Below are 15098 nucleotides of genomic sequence, written 5' to 3'. Positions count from 1 at the left end.
ATGAATGAGTAGTCTGTCTGTGGGATGTTGCAGTCTCCAGATGTCCACTAGATTCCTGGATTAGATTAGATTATTTACAACCTGGACAGAGGTGATATTTGGTGGAGTACGTGTAGACAGTCTGTCAAGATACGGATTCAAGGTAACAATTAAAATGGCCTCCGATTATTAGATCAGTGGTACTAAGATCTGGGAGCAAATCAAAAACATTAGGAAAGAAATGTGGGTGGTCAATGTTTGGGCCATAGACGTTCAACAGGGTGACAGGGAAAGAGTTCAGGGTGGTTAATGTTTGGGCCATAGACGTCCAACAGGGTGACAGGGAAAGAGTTCAGGGTGGTCAATGTTTGGGCCATAGACGTTCAACAGGGTGACAGGGAAAGAGTTCAGGGTGGTTAATGTTTGGGCCATAGACGTTCAACAGGGTGACAGGGAAAGAGTTCAGGGTGGTTAATGTTTGGGCCATAGACGTTCAACAGGGTGACAGGGAAAGAGTTCATGTTCCCTGATACTATGATGGACCTCTCATGTGGGTCTGTGGACGTGGAGGAGAGTTGAAAAGGGAGGTTTTTACCAAAGAGAATAGCAACACCTCTAGCTTTGGAGCTCCAGGCTCTGTCATAGCCGGTTGCGACCGGGAGACCCATTGGGCGGCGCACAATTGGCCCAGCGTCGTCCAAGGTAGGGGAGGGAATGACCGGCAGAGATGTAGCTCAGTTGGTAGAGCATGGCGTTGGCAACGCCAGGGTTGTGGGTTTGATTCCCACGGGGGGTATGAAAAAATAACTAACTGTAAGTCGCTCTGGATAAGAGCGTCTGCTAAATGACTAAAATGTAAATGTAATGTAAAATGAGTAGAAGGGTGATTGATCAATTTGAGAAATCCAGTTGGATCTCAGATGCGTTTTTTATGTGTTTTTCTTGCAGGAAAATTATGTCAGCACAAAGTGATTTCAAGTGCTTAAATACCATACCCCTTTTGCGCGAGTGCCCTTGACCATGCACATTCCACGAGACTAATCTGACACCTTTAACATCTGACTGATTCCCAAGATCGTTTCCTGACATTTATATCCAAGAGCATTTCAAATAAAACATCTTAAGCATGTACAAATTAAAATAAAACTTGTCTGGCAGCAGAAAACCAAACACAGTAACAGACCCTAGATAACCCCCCCCCCCCCCACTGCTTCCCCAAAGAAACCCCCCCTCCCCACTGCTTCCCCAGAGAAACCCCCCCTCCCCACTGCTTCCCCAGAGAACCCCCCCTCCCCACTGCTTCCCCAGAGAAACCCCCCCTCCCCACTGCTTCCCCAGAGAACCCCCCCTCCCCACTGCTTCCCCAGAGAAACCCCCCCTCCCCACTGCTTCCCCAGAGAAACCCCCCTCCCTCCCCACTGCTTCCCCAGAGAAACCCCCCCTCCCCACTGCTTCCCCAGAGAAACCGCCCCTCCCCACTACTTCCCCAGAGAACCTCCACCTCCCCACTGCTTCCACAGAGAAACCCCCCCTCCCCACTGCTTCCCCAGAGAAACCCCCCTCCCCACTGCTTCCCCAGAGAAACCCCCCTCCCCACTGCTTCCCCAGAGAAACCCCCCTCCCCACTGCTTCCCCAGAGAAACCCCCCCTTCCCACTGCTTCCCCAGAGAAACCCCCCCCCCTCCCCACTGCTTCCCCAGAGAAACCCCCCCTCCCCACTGCTTCCCCAGAGAACCCCCCCCCCTCCCCACTGCTTCCCCAGAGAAACCCCCCCTCCCCACTGCTTCCCCAGAGAAACCCCCCCCTCCCCACTGCTTCCCCAGAGAAACCCCCCCTCCCCACTGCTTCCCCAGAGGCCCAACAGGTTTCTGATCAGATTTCAGTTTGGCTTGGATGCATATTTGATGTGGTTGAAATACTGTCATCTTTTATGATGCTGATAAAGACAGGGTCCGTCTGTTGAGGTGCTAACTGCACAGTGTAGCTACAGGTTATACACTGAGTGGACTAAATATTCACAACACTGTTATGACGAGTTTCTCTGGTATCTCGTACTTCAGAATGTAAGAGAGTAGTCGACCACTTAGATGGAGAGTTGATTCATTGGTATTTAATGGTTACAGTACTGGATTCAATGACAAGCGGTACGGGCGTAGCCTCTTGTCATCTGAATGACTTCCATAGAAAACCTCTCAGTTTATATAACGCTCTCCGAGCTACTTCCATCCCACAGTTGCCAACCATTATTGAGTGTCACTCATCTCCTACAATAGGATCCCCATACATAGTATCGTGTGGCACCCTAGCCAGGCCATTCCATCACGTACTCTTTCTAAGATTAGCAACAGTGGCCCCTAATCTATCTTGGCACGCCGACCTTCTGGCCCCCCATCCGTGACCGACACAACACATGGCGTGTCCTTCTCCTCTCTCTCACCTACAGCTGATGACTTTAATAAATGCTGTATCAAAAGACGTTATATCAAACACCTTCCTAATATTGAGTTACCTCCCCACTTTTGCCCTCAGAACAGCCTCAATTCATCGGGGCATGGACTCTACAAGGTGTTGAAAGCGTTCCACAAGGATGCTGGCCCATGTTGACGCCGATTCTTCCCACAGTTATGTCAAGTTGGCTGGATGTCCTTTGTGTGGTGTACCATGAGCGTGAAAAACCCAGCAGCGTTGCAGTTCTTGACAGAAACCGGTGTGCCTGGCACCTACTACCATACCCCGTTCAAAGGCACTTCAATATTTTATCTTGCCCATTCACCCTCTGAATGGCACACATACACAATCCATGTCTCAATTGTCTCCAGGCTTAAACATCCTTCTTTAACCTGTCCCGTCCCCTTCATCTACAAGTGACATCAATAAGGGATCATAGCTTTCACCTGGATTCACCTGCTCAGTCTGTCATGGAAAGAGCAGGTGTCCTTAATGTTTTGTCCACTTAAGTGTAAATTGCACAATAATGATCCATTGATGGATTTTCTTATGTAGTCTATTGTTTTCTCTGTATTGAACCTGCCTGCCACCCACCCGCCTGGGGACTGTGGGTTATGAGACAACCCCCGCATCACTAGCTTGCATGTTCTGCAGCCTTGTAGAGATAGGGAGGGGATGACTGGGAGGCAGGTTGGCATTTATTGTCATGAATCTTGCCCTGGAGGCAGTTCTGCAAAGTGGTCACTAGCTGGCACAGGCATAAAGTAATAATATCTGATTTTAATGCTAACCTTAACCTCACTGCTAATCCTTACCTTAAATTAAGACCATAAAACACAATTATTTTCCACAAATGTTTACGAAATAGTCAAATTTTCACTTTGCAGCTGGCATATCTAGAGGAAATCGTGCAGTTCTGCCTCCAGGGCAAAATTCATGACAAAAGTCAACCTGTGACTGGGAGAGCCAATGTAAAACCGATAATGAAATTGTTGTCACAATGAACTTGCATTTTTTTGTTTAAAGTATGTTTTATTATGAAAAGTACAATATATCCATGTACAATAGTACAATTATGGAGCATATGTCCATATACAATTTGTTTTCCAACATAAAAGACACACGAAAAATGATCCCATTGGTATTTTAACAGTGTTATTGTAAGAGTTTAAATGTTTAAACAGAGGATACATCTACAACTTATCCAGAATGCTGCAGCCCGTCTGGTGTTCAAACTTCCCAAGTTCCCTCACGTCACCCCGCTCCTCCGCACACTCCACTGGCTTCCAGTTGAGGCTCGCATCTGCTACAAGACCACGGTGCTTGCCTACGGAGCTGTGAGGGGAACGGCACCTCCTTACCTTCAGGCTCTGATCAGACCCTACACCCAAACGAGGGCACTACGTTCATCCACCTCTGGCCTGCTAGCCCCCCTACCTCTACGGAAGCACAGTTCCCGCTCAGCCCAGTCAAAGCTATTCGCTGCTCTGGCACCCCAATTGTGGAACAAGCTCCCTCACGACGCCAGGACAGTGGAGTCACTCACCACCTTCCGGAGACACTTGAAACCCCACCTCTTTAAGGAATACCTGGAATAGTATAAAAGTAATCCTTCAACCCCTATCAGAAATGATGGTCTTCATTTGAAGGTCCTGTGTCAAGGTCCTCACTATTATAGGAAGATGTGTGAGTGTGTGTGCAGTGTGTGTGTGTGTTCAGTGTGTGTGTGTGTGTGTGTGTCCTGTGTGTGTGTGTGTGTTTCCAGTTTGTGTGTGTCCAGTGTGTGTGTCCTGTGTGTGTTTGTGTCCTGTGTGTGTGTGTGTGTGTGTGTCCAGTGTGTGTGTGTATCCAGAGTGTGTGTGTGTGTCCAGTGTGTGTGTGTATCCAGAGTGTGTGTGTGTGTGTCCAGTGTGTGTGTGTGTGTGTGTGTGTGTGTGTGTGTGTGTGTGTGTGTGTGTGTGTGTGTGTCCAATATGTGTGTGTGTGTCTCCTGTGTGTGTCCAGTGTGTGTGTGTGTGTGTGTGTGTGTGTGTCAAGTGTGTGTGTGTGTGTGTGTGTGTGTCCAGTGTGTGTATGTGTGCGTGTGTGTGTGTGTTTCCAGTGTGTGTGTGTCCAGTGTGTGTCCAGTGTTTGGGTGTCCAGCATGTGTGTGTGTGTCCAGTGTGTGTTGGTGTGTGTGTGTGTCCAGTGTGTGTGTGTGTCCAGTCTGTGTGTTTCCAGTGTTTGTGTGTCCAGGATGTGTGGGTGTCCAGTGTGTGTGTGTGTGCCCAGTGTTTGTGTGTGTGTGTGTGTACCAGTTTGTGTGTGTGTCCGGTGTGTGTGTGTGTGTGTGTGTGTGTGTGTGTGTGTCCGGTGTGTGTGTGTGTCCGGTGTGTGTGTGTGTCCAGTGTGTGTGTGTCCAGTGTGTGTGTGTCCAGTGTCTGTGTGTTCAGTGTGTGTGTCTCCTTTGTGTGTGTGTCCAGTGTGTGTGTGTGTGTGTGTGTCCAGTGTGAGTGTGTGTGTGTCCAGTGTGTGTGTGTCCAGTATGTGTCAGTGTTTGTGTGTCCAGCATGTGTGTGTGTCCAGTGTGTGTGTCCAGTGTGTGTTCGTGTGTGTGTCCAGTGTGTGTGTGTGTGTGTGCCCAGTGTGGGTGTCCTGTGTGTGTGTGTGTGTGTGTCCAGTGTGTGTTTGTGTCCGGTGTATGAGTGTGTCCGGTGTGTGTGTGTGTGTGTGTGTGTGTCCAGTGTGTGCGTGTGTCCAGTGTGAGTGTGTGTGTGTGTCCAGTGTGTGTGTGTTTGTGCAGTGTGTGTGTGTGTCCAGTGTGTGTGTGTCCAGTGTGTGTCCAGTGTGTGTCCAGTTTGTGTGTGTGTGTGTGTGTGTGTGTGTGTGTGTGTGTGTGTGTGTGTGTGTGTGTGTGTGTGTGTGTGTGTGTCAGTGTTACCATGGTTATTATTTACAGGGACACTGAGGAGTCATCATGAACCCAAAACCCTGGATAGAGGGACTCAGTGAATGTGGAGTGGAATGTGTACAGGTGGGTCAGTGTGTCAGAGGAGACTCTGTAGAAGGACAGAGTGCCGGCTGGCCAGTCCAGATACACTCCTACTCTGTGGGAGCTGGAGGAGGGTACGTCTATGGTAGTGAATTTATTATTGTGACAGGCTCTGTAACTGTTGTCAGAGCAGATCAGACTCCAGGACTTGTCATTGGATCCAATAACACAGTCCTTACCCCTTCCTCTCCTGCTGATTCCTTTATATGTCACTCCAATATAAGCCCATTCCCCACTCCACTCTACCTCCCAGTAACAGCGCCCAGTCAGACCCTCTCTACACAGCACCTGTTCACAGATCTCAAATCTCTCTTGGTGATCAGGATACGGCTGCTCCTCTCTCCTCCTCCATGTCACCTTTCTGTTCTCCTCAGACAGAGAGAGGAGTCTGTTTACTGTGTTTGGGTCCAGTGTGAGATCACAGACATCTGATGGATGAAACCAGACACAATATTAGAAATCATCATCATTCACATTAGAATGTTAATACTTTTCACTAATTCATTTAATGTACAGTGAGGGAAAAAAAGTATTTGATTCCCTGCTGATTTTGTACGTTTGCCCACTGACAAAGACACGATCAGTCTATAATTTTAATGGTAGGTTTATTTGAACAGTGAGAGACAGAATAACAACAACAAAATCCAGAAAAACGCATTTCAAAAATTTTATAAATTGATTTGCATTTTAATGAGGGAAATAAGTATTTGACCCCTCTGCAAAACATTACTTAGTAATTGGTGGCAAAACCCTTGTTGGCAATCACAGAGGTCAGACGTTTCTTGTAGTTGGCCACCAGGTTTGCACACATCTCAGGAGGGATTTTGTCCCACTCCTCTTTACAGATCTTCTCCAAGTCATTAAGGTTTCGAGCCTGATGTTTGGCAACTCGAACCTCCAGCTTCCTCCACAGATTTTCTATGGGATTAAGGTCTGGAGACTGGCTAGGCCACTCCAGGACCTTAATGTGCTTCTTCTTGAGCCGCTCCTTTGTTGCCTTGGCCGTGTTTTGGGTCATTGTCATGCTGGAATACCCATCCACGACCCATTTTCAATGCCCTGGCTGAGGGAAGGAGGTTCTCACCCAAGATTTGACGGTACATGGCCCTGTCCATCGTCCCTTTGATGCGGTGAAGTTGTCCTGTCCCCTTAGCAGAAAAACACCCCCAAAGCATAATGTTTCCACCTCCATGTTTGACGGTGGGGATGGTGTTCTTGGGGTCATAGGCAGCATTCCTCCTCCTCCCAACACAGTGATTTGAGTTGATGCCAAACAGCTCGATTTTGGTCTCATCTGACCACAACACTTTCACCCAGTTCTCCTCTGAATCATTCAGATGTTCATTGGCAAACTTCAGATGGCCCTGTATATGTGCTTTCTTGAGCAGGGGGACCTTGTGGGCACTGCAGGATTTCAGTCCTTCACGGCGTAATGTGTTACCAATTGTTTTCTTGGTGACTATGGTCCCAGCTGCCTTGAGATCATTGACAAGATCCTCCCGTGTAGTTCTGGGCTGATTCCTCACCATTCTCATGATCATTGCAACTCCACGAGGTGAGATCTTGCATGGAGCCCCGGGCAGAGGGAGATTGACAGTTATTTTGTGTTTCTTCCATTTGCGAATAATCACACCAACTGTTGTCACCTTCTCACCAAGCTGCTTGGCGATGGTCTTGTAGCCCATTCCAGCCTTGTGTAGGTCTACAATCTTGTCCCTGACATCCTTGGAGAGTTCTTTGGTCTTGGCCATGGTGGAGAGTTTGGAATCTGATTGATTGATTGCTTCTGTGGACAGGTGTCTTTTATATAGGTAACAAGCTGAGATTAGGAGCACTCCCTTTAAGAGTGTGCTCCTAATCTCAGCTCGTTACCTGTATAAAAGACACCTGGGAGCCAGAAATCTTTCTGATTGAGAGGGGGTCAAATACTTATTTCCCTCAGTAAAATCCAAATCAATTCATAACATTTTTGACATACGTTTTTCTGGATTTTTTTGTTGTTATTCTGTCTCTCACTGTTCAAATAAACCTACCATTAACATTATAGACTGATCATTTCTTTGTCAGTGGGCAAACGTACAAAATCAGCAGGGGATCAAATACTTTTTTCCCTCACTGTAGATGTTTCTAGGTATCAAAAGGAGAAGTTAAGGTAACTTGAGACTTGTTCAATGATCATGTGTTATACTGTATGGTAATACAAAACACACTTATTCCCATTAATTACACACACACACACACACACACACACACACACACACACACACCCACACACACACACACACACAGACACAGCAGGTGCTCAAAATTAAAAAATAAGGCAGACTGGGAAAAAGTCTCAACCGGGCGAACGCGACCACTGTGCAGGACAGACTGGACGGGGTAGGGGTGGGGGTGTGGAGAATTTGACGACGTCATGACGACTTGGGGGCAGTGTATTCAGAACAACAACGATATAAAAACTGTATACAAAAAATATGAATAATGATGAGTGAGAATGTTCATACCCCCAAGACATGCTCTCTCACCATTACAATGTATGATATCTGTGTATCTGTAACTTTCTCACTCATTGAGGTTTATCCGTAACCATGGTAGCATCCACATTAATGTAGAAGTGTTCAGAAACATCTTCTATATCTATCTATATTCTTATTTACAATAAAAGTGATTCCAAAATGGCACAATATATTATTTACCATTCATTTCTTTTGGGCACAAAATAATCTGAAACACAACCAAAACAAAACAGCAAATGCATCCAACAAGTTTGTAGAGTCACAAGCTTGATGTAGTCATTACGTGCAATGAATATGGGACCAAATACTAAACTTTTGACTACTTTAATACACATAAGTGAATTAGTCCCAATACTTTTTTTCCTCTAAAATAGGGGAACTATGTACAAAAAGAGCGGTAATTATTAAACGGTTCACCCGATATGGATGAAAATATCCTCAAATTAAAGCTGACAGTCTGCACATTAACCTCATAGTCAGTGTATAATTTCAAGTGCGGGAGTACAGAGCCAAAACAACAAAAAATGTGTCACTGTCCCAATACTTCTGGAGCTCTCTGTACTGTATATATAAACTCAGCAAAAAAAGAAAACGTCATTTCTGTGCAACATTAAAATTAGGGTAAATGTGTTGATTTGAAGGAAAGACGGAAAGACTCTGGTAAGTCTAGGCTACATAGAACTATTATATTAGAACGTTAGGTCGTTTACAGACATTCAATAGTCAGAGTAGGTTTGATATATGATCACTTATCATGCTGACCAACCTGATGGTCTCTGTTGGAAATGTGAAGTATATCATGCCTAGGCTACATGCTCTGATCTGCTACTGGTAGGCCTGTAACGTTATGGGAACTGATCTGAACAGGTTTAGGCTGGTCATCTAGGATATGTAGGCTATAGCTGAGGTATAGACCTCCATCTGCATATCACTAACAAACCGCTATTATATACTCAGCAAAAAAAGAAACGTCCTCTCACTGTCAACTGCGTTTATTTTCAGCAAACTTAATGTGTGTAAATATTTGTATGAACATAACAAGATTCAACAACTGAGACATAAACTGAACAAGTTCCACATACATGTGACTAACAGCCCTCAGTCCAGCCTCTCTCAGCCTTTTGCGGACAGTCTGAGCACTGATGGAGGGATTGTGCGTTCCTGGTGTAACTCGGGCAGTTGTTGTTGCCATCCTGTACCTGTCCCGCAGGTGTTATGTTCGGATGTACCGATCCTGTGCAGTTGTTGTTACACGTGGTCTGCCACTGTGAGGACGATCAGCTGTCTGTCTCCCTGTAGCGCTGTCTTAGGCGTCTCACAGTACGGACATTGCAATTTATTGCCCTGGCCACATCTGCAGTCCTCATGCCTCCTTGCAGCATGCCTAAGGCACGTTCACGCAGATAAGAAGGGACCCTGGGCATCTTTCTTTTGGTGTTTTTCAGAGAGAGAAAGGCCTCTTTAGTGTCCTAAGTTTTCATAACTCTGACCTTAATTGCCTACCGTCTGTAAGCTGTTAGTGTCTTAACGACCGTTCCACAGGTGCATATTCATTCATTGTTTATGGTTCATTGGACAAGCATGGGAAACAGTGTTTAAACCCTTTACAATGAAGATCTGTGAAGTTATTTGGATTTTTCCTAATTATCTTTGAAAGACAGGGTCCTGAAAAAGGGACGTTTCTTTTTTTGCTGAGTTTATATTATAACCTAGCCTACTTTACATAACATAACATCTCTTACTTGTTGCAAATAAACTTTCTGAATGTATCAATGATTTCCCCTCAGATCAATCATGCCCGTTTTAGCCCTTCTGTCTACATTCTCAGATTGAAAGACAATAAATAGCCAACTTTTAATGAATACAAATAAGTGTGAGACATGGCCTTGTGTTGCTGCACTGTCTATAACTACCTTAACAAACAGTGACTTATTATTATTATTGACAGTTAACCTGGAGAAGAGATGTCACAACCCAACAGGGTACTTGGTTAGTAGGAGGGTAAAGGGGCAGGTGTTCTGGAACAGGCAGACCCCTATCTGTTGACGTGCATGAACACAAACACACATTTCTAATGTAACACGAACACGCCACACACATACACATACACACACATTGTCAAAGCAACATTTTCTGTAGAACTACAGCTTATATTTAATATGACCAAGTAAGTAATGATGGTGGTCTTTGACTTTGACTTCACTTGAATTAAGACTTATTCTTAGTTATATTCTTCACAGCAGTCAACACTCACATTTTCTAAGTCCAGGTTTCATTGTGTTCTCTCCACCATGTTCCACACTGTAGCGGTAAGCAGAAGAACAGACAGTCATTGAGGGATACACCTTAACTCACACACATACACACACACACACACACACACACGGTCAGCATATAACTTTGTCCAAGTGGTGGTAAGAATGTTTGTCTTAACTAGCCTGATAACTCCAACATGTCTGATATGAACATTGACATAAACCCTCTACATACTTGAGTTTCTCCAGTCTGCAGTTTGGATCCTCCAGTCCAGCAGAGAGCAGTCTGACTCCTGAGTCTCCTGGGTGATTGTAGCTCAGATCCAGCTCTCTCAGGTGTGAGGGGTTTGATTTCAGAGCTGAGACCAGAGAAGCACAGCCTTCCTCTTTGACTAGACAGCCTGACAGCCTGCAAAGAGTAAAATCATATTAAAATCACACTGCTATTCTTTGGTGGTGAAAATAGTGGCAGTATATTTTTTCAAAATGTTCAGATATATCAGCGTCCTGAAACCTGCCATATCTATTCATAAATTGATTTATCATTATTAGAAATGACAAATTATCAAAGTATTGCTTATAGATAGAACAATGTATAGTACAAATATTTGAGTAGACTGACCAGAGCAGTTTAAAAAGCAGTATCAGTCAAAAGACAGACAGTGAGGTATCAGATTTAGATTGTATTGAGTATATAGTCCACACCATATCTATTTTGACAGTGAAGCTAACATTTTTAATGTGGCTCTATACTCCAGCATTTTGGATATGAGATAAAACATTTAATATGAGGTGACAGTATTTAATGTCACCTTTGATTTGAAGGTATTTTCATACATATCTCTTTCACCATTTAGAAATGAAAGCACTTTATGTAACTAGTCACCCATTTGAAGAAGTCATAAGTATTCTGACAAATTCACTTATAGTGTATTAAAGTAGTCAGAAGTTTAGTATTTGGTCCCATATTCCTTGCAAGCAATGACTACATCAAGCTTGTGACTCGTTGGTTGCATTGGGTTCTGTTTTGCCAAAATGTAACTGAATGGTGGATGATGACTGGAATAATTTTATTTCTAAGTGAGTAGACACGTTTCTAAACACTACTAAATTAATCCTGATGATGCCATGATTAAGAAAAATCATGAATGAATCATGAATAATAATGAGTGAGAAAGTTACAGAGACAACAACAAAACATGCTAACCTCTCACCATTACCAATAACAGAGGGGGTATGATCCTTGTTCCTCTGTAACTTTCTCATTCATCATCATTCACAATTAATTTACATTAATAATAATGAGTAAAAAAGTTACATCATAATTCACGATTCATTAATGATTATCTCCCGAGAGGCGCAGTGGTCTAAGGCACTGCATCGCAGTGCTAGCTGTGCCAGTAGAGATCCTGGTTCGAATCCAGGCTCTGTCGTAGCCGGCCGCGAACGGGAGACCCATGGGGCGGTGCACAATTGGTCCAGGGTAGGGGAGGGAATGGCCGGCAGGGATGTAGCTCAGTTGGTAAAGCATGGCATTTGCAATGCCAGGGTTGTGGGTTCGATTCCCACAGGGGGCCAGTATGAAAAATAAAAAAATTATGTATGCACTCACAACTGTAAATCGCTCTGGATGAGAGCGTCTGCTAAATGACGTAAATGTAATTATTCTTAATCATGGTAGCATCCATTTGAATGTAGAAGTGTTCAGAAACATCTTCTATTCTTACTGACAATTCAAGTGAAGTGACTCCAAAATGACAGGACATTATTCACCATTCAGTTTCTATTGGGAAAAACATCATCTAAAACACAACCAAGACAAACTGCAAATGCATTCAACAAGTTTGTAGAATCACACGACTGATGTAATCACTGCAGGTAAGGAATATGGGACCAAATACAAAACTTCGGACTTTTTCAAAAGGGAGAACTAGACACATAAAGTGCTTTCATTTCTAAACAGTAACACAGATATGTATGACAATAATCTCAAATAAAAGGTGACATTATATACTGTCACCTAATATGAAACATTTTATCTCAAATTCAAAATGTTGGAGCATAGCGCCAAATTTAAAACTGTAAGCTTCACTGTCCAAACACATATGGTGTGGACTATGTGTGCCTGGTAAACACATGTAGATCTGGTGAACAGTTCTCACTTGTTGACCAACTACAGGAATACTGACCTCAGAGTCTCCAGTTTACAGTGGGGATTCCCCAGTCCAGCAGAGAGCAGCTTCACTCCTGAATCCTTCAGGTCATTGTTACTCAGATCCAGCTCTCTCAGGTGTGAGGGGTTTGACTTCAGAGCTGAGACCAGAGAAGCACAGCCTTCCTCTGTGACTAGACAGCCTGACAGCCTGACAAAGAGTCAAATCATATTAAAATCACACTGATATTCTTTGGTGGTGAAAATAGCGGCAGTATATTTTTTCAACATTTTAGAATATATCAGTTATGATAATTATTCATTATCATAGTAGCATCCACATGAATGTAGAAGTGTTCTGAAACATATTCTATTCTTACTGACAATACAAGTGAAGTGACTCCAAAATGACAGGACATTATTCACCATTCAGTTTCTATTGGGAAAAACATCATCTAAAACACAACCAAGACAAACTGCAAATGCATTAAACCAGTTTGTAGAATCACAGGCTTGATGTAATCACTGCAGGTAAGGAATATGGGACCAAATACTAAACTTCTGACTACTTCAATACAATATACAGTGGGGGAAAAAAGTATTTAGTCAGCCACCAATTGTGCAATTTCTCCCACTTAAAAAGATGAGAGAGGCCTATAATTTTCAACATAGGTACACGTCAACTATGACAGACAAATTGAGAAAAGAAAATCCAGAAAATCAAATTGTAGGATTTTTAATGAATTTATTTGCAAATTATGATGGAAAATAAGTATTTGGTCACCTACAAACAAGCAAGATTTCTGGCTCTCACAGACCTGTAACTTTAAGAGGCTCCTCTGTCCTCCACTCGTTACCTGTATTAATGGCACCTGTTTGAACTTGTTATCAGTGTAAAAGACACCTGTCCACAACCTCAAACAGTCACACTCCAAACTCCACTATGACCAAGACCAAAGAGCTGTCAAAGGACACCAGAAACAAAATTGTAGACCTGCACCAGGCTGGGAAGACTGAATCTGCAATAGGTAAGCAGCTTGGTTTGAAGAAATCTACTGTGGGAGCAATTATTAGGAAATGGAAGACATAAAAGATCACTGATAATCTCCCTCGATCTGGGGCTCCACGCAAGATCTCACCCCGTGGGGTCAAAATGATCACAAGAACGGTGAGCAAAAATCCCAGAACCACACGGGGGGGGGGGGACCTAGTGAATGACCTGCAGAGAGCTGGGACCAAAGTAACAAAGCCTACCATCAGTAACACACTACGCCGCCAGGGACTCAAATCCTGCAGTGCCAGACGTGTCCCCCTGCTTAAGCCAGTACATGTCCAGGCCCGTCTGAAGTTTGCTAGAGTGCATTTGGATGATCCAGAAGAGGATTGGGAGAATGTCATATGGTCAGATGAAACCAAAATAGAACTTTTTGGTAAAAACTCAACTCGTCGTGTTTTGAGGACAAAGAATGCTGAGTTGCATCCAAAGAACACCATACCTACTGTGAAGCATGGGGGTGGAAACATCATGCTTTGGGGCTGTTTTTCTGCAAAGGGACCAGGACGACTGATCCGTGTAAAGGAAAGAATGAATGGGGCCATGTATCGTGAGATTTTCAGTGAAAACCATCAGCAAGGGCATTGAAGATTAAACGTGGCTGGGTCTTTCAGCATGACAATGATCCCAAACACACCGCCCGGGCAACGAAGGAGTGGCTTCGTAAGAAGCATTTCAAGGTCCTGGAGTGGCCTAGCCATAGAAAATCTTTGGAGGGAGTTGAAAGTCCGTGTTGCCCAGCGACAGCCCCAAAATATCACTGCTCTAAAGGAGATCTGCATGGAGGAATGGGCCAAAATACCAGCAACAGTGTGTGAAAACCTTGTGAAGACTTACAGAAAACGTTTGACCTGTGTCATTGCCAACAATGGGTATATAACAAAGTATTGAGAAACTTTTGTTATTGACCAAATACTTATTTTCCACCATAATTTGCAAATAAATTCATAAAAAATCCTACAATGTGATTTACTGGATTTCTTTTTCTCATTTTGTCTGTCATAGTTGACGTGTACTTATGATGAAAATTACAGGCCTCTCTCATCATTTTAAGTGGGAGAACTTGCACAATTGGTGGCTGACAAAATACTTTTATTCCCCACTGTAAGTGAATTTGTGAAAATAATTATGATTTCTTCAAATGGGAGAACTAAATACATAAAATGCTTTCATTTCTAAACATTATGAGTACCCTCAAATAAAAGGTGAAAATCTGTACTGTCACCTAATATGAAACATTTTATCTTAAATCCAAAATGCTGGATCATAGACCCCTTTTCAGTACACGACACACTGACGTCAGGATGCGCCCGACTTCTGGCTGCAGTAAAAAAGCCATCTCCATCTGCGCCCATTCAACAAAGATTTACATTTTTATTAATTCTAACAAAATAACTTTTTGGGGTTCTCCACTTAGAATTATGTTTTGATTATTTCTTTAACAGTCGGTAAGATTATATTTGGTTTTGATCTATTTTGGATGCAGTAGTTGTTAGCTAGAATGCTAACATTCATTGACAAAGGCTGTAGCAAAAGCTAGCCAAAGAGCCATTTTACTGATTGAAATTAAAGTGTGTATTTTGTGTAATGCAGTTGATTTGCAATGATGACACAAACATTATATTAAGCAGAACATTCATATGACCTATGAAATCAAATT

Source organism: Coregonus lavaretus, assembly GCF_964263955.1.
Source record: "Coregonus lavaretus genome assembly, contig: HAP1_SCAFFOLD_287, whole genome shotgun sequence".
Classification (NCBI taxonomy): Eukaryota; Metazoa; Chordata; class Actinopteri; order Salmoniformes; family Salmonidae; genus Coregonus; species Coregonus lavaretus.
This window is presented reverse-complemented; position numbering follows the sequence as displayed.